Here is a 2,761-nt window from a genome sequence, read left to right as displayed (position 1 = left end):
GCTCTCGTTGGCTGGCCCTCGCTTCATACTCGCCGTCAAGACGAGCGGAACATGTCTTCCCCAGTGATATTACCCACTATTATCACAACACATATGATGTACATGTCTCTCCCCAGTGATATTAACCACTATTATCACAACACATATGATGTAACATGTCTTCCCCAGTGATATTACCCACTATTATCACAACACATATGATGTAACATGTCCTTCCCCAGTGATATTACCCACTATTATCACAACACATATGATGTAACATGTCTTCCCCAGTGATATTACCCACTATTATCACAACACATATATGTAACATGTCTTCCCCAGTGATTTACCACTATTATCACAACACATATGATGTAACATGTCTTCCCAGTGATTTACCCACTATTATCACAACAAACACATATAATGTACATGTCTTCCCCAGTGATTTACCCACTATTATCACAACACATATGATATAACATGCTTCCCCAGTGATTTAACCACTATTATCCAAACACATATGATGTAACCATGTCTTCCCCAGTGATACCCACTATTATCACAACCATATGATGTAACATGTCTTCCCAGTGATTTACCCACTATTATCACACACATATGATGTAAATGTCTTCCCCAGTGATATTACCCACTATTATCACAACACATATGTGTAATACTGCCTTCCCCAGTGATATTACCCACTATTATCACAACACATATATGTAAACATGCTTCCCCAGTGATTTATTACCCACTTATCACAACACATATGATGTAAATGTCTTCCCCAGTGATATTAACCACTATTATCACAACACATATGATGTAACATCGAGAGCGTACAGGTCGCAGTGGTGGGTAGTATATGGGCCTTTGGTGACAAAACGGATGGCACTGTGATAGACTGCATCCAATTTATTGAGTAGGGTATTGGAGGCTATTTTGTAAATGACATCGCCGAAGTCGAGGATCGGTAGGATGGTCAGTTTTACGATGGTATGTTTGGCAGCATGAGTGAAGGATGCTTTGTTGCGAAATAGGAAGCCGATTCTAGATTTAACTTTGGATTGGAGATGCTTAATGTGAGTCTGGAAGGAGAGTTTACAGTCTAACCAAAAACCTAGGTATTTATAGTTGTCCACATGTTGACAATGTTGTGGAAATCCAACACACGGACACTCAAAGTCAAACTTAAATTAATCATTTAGTTAACTGGAGAGGTTTAAACCAACTCAATGCACCATAGAACACATGTTGGTTAGGACTCACTCTGCTTCTCTCACTCTGCTGGGACAATAACAGAGATGGTCCTATATACGGATCAACAAAAACCTACAGAACATGGATTGGTTGCTGCATGRGACTGGCTGTTATCCTGCAGGCGTCCTAAGAAACTGAGCAACYTCTCCAARCTTAACTTCCAGAACATATTCTGGGCGTTCTGCCAATTGGTCTGAGGGTCACAGTCACCTGCATCAACCAAAACAGAGTGAGAGAAGAGATGGCACTCTCTTCAGCAACAKKATTCCAGAACAACAAAAAGGTCTATCACTCTGTGATACAGTACACACTTTATTTTATGTCCTAGGCTACCTGGCTTCGCAACGTTCGCTAGTTAACTATTAAACATTAGCCATCTACATCTAGCTACATATTGAACTTCCATCCTCTCAGGTCAGGGGCGCAATGTAGGAATTAATGATTAGTTCAGAATCAGCTTTATAATCATTAGCCAGTACGGAGAATTAAGTCAAACCACAAGTCCAAATTCCTATCTCCATCCATGGCTAATTTAGGAAAGGCACAATTTTAGCTAGCTAGCCACCAGAGGACAACAACACAAAGAGATGCAACAATTCAAGTTATTTTTAATGTGAATGCTCTGAATACTATTTGTTAGAGTTGAAACGTTCTTTGGTGCGCCAGGACCAATCACAGTTGAGCTCACTCAGTTTAGCTCAACAATGATTGGCTATAATTGTATTTGTTTTTATCAAGGGAGGCCTATTGCTCGCTGGCTTCCCTTGCATTTAACTCCACAGGCGACAACAATGTCATACTCATTTGGACCAGACAGGATCAGATAGATGACCTACACATACAGAGACAGAGGAGGCTGTTTCACTGACCAGACAGGATCAGATAGATGACCTCCACATACAGAGACAGAGGAGGCTGTTTCCCACTGACCAGAACAGGAATCAGATAGACTGACCTCACGATATAGGCAGGAGACAGAGGAGCAACTGTTCAACTGACAAGACAGGATCAGATAGATGACTACACTATACAGAGACGCAGAGGGACACGTGTTTCACTGACCAGACAGGTCAGATGCGAGGCTACAATCAGGAGCAAGAGGACTTTCAGAAGCGTCAGATGTCGCTGACACAGACAGAGACAAGAGGGGGCTGTTTCACTGTCCAGCAGGATCAATAGATGACCTACCATATACAGACGACAGAGGGATACTGTTTCACTGACCAGACAGGATCAGATGATGGATGCCTACATATACAGAGACAGAGGGACAAGTCTGCTTTTCACGCACTGACCAGAACAGGCGCAGATAGATAGACCTATCCACAGACAGAGGAACAGAGGGGCTGTTTTTCACGTGGTCCAGACAGGATCAGATAGATGACCTACAGAGACAGAGGGGGCTGTTTTCACTGACCAGCACAGGATCAGATAGATGACCTCCACATACAGAGACAGAGGAGGCGTGTTTTCACTGACCAGACAGTGATGCAGAATAGATGACCTACCCATA

General features: G+C 42.5%; 1 long non-coding RNA gene across 2 annotated transcripts in view; it reads right to left on the bottom strand.

The window, feature by feature from the left end:
* LOC139026687 (uncharacterized) overlaps positions 1 to 213 on the bottom strand; it is a 1,319-nt gene extending 1,106 nt beyond the window's left edge. For both annotated transcript variants that reach the window (XR_011478590.1, XR_011478589.1), the window contains exon 1: positions 130 to 213. This is a non-coding gene — a long non-coding RNA (uncharacterized lncRNA). The remainder of the gene's footprint in view (positions 1 to 129) is intronic.
* Positions 214 to 2,761: the final 2,548 nt, after the last annotated feature.

This window comes from Salvelinus sp. IW2-2015, unplaced genomic scaffold (genome assembly GCF_002910315.2).
Source record: "Salvelinus sp. IW2-2015 unplaced genomic scaffold, ASM291031v2 Un_scaffold5483, whole genome shotgun sequence".
NCBI lineage: Eukaryota > Metazoa > Chordata > Actinopteri > Salmoniformes > Salmonidae > Salvelinus > Salvelinus sp. IW2-2015.
Note: the sequence above shows the minus strand (reverse complement) of the source record. Positions and strands in the feature narration are given on the sequence as shown.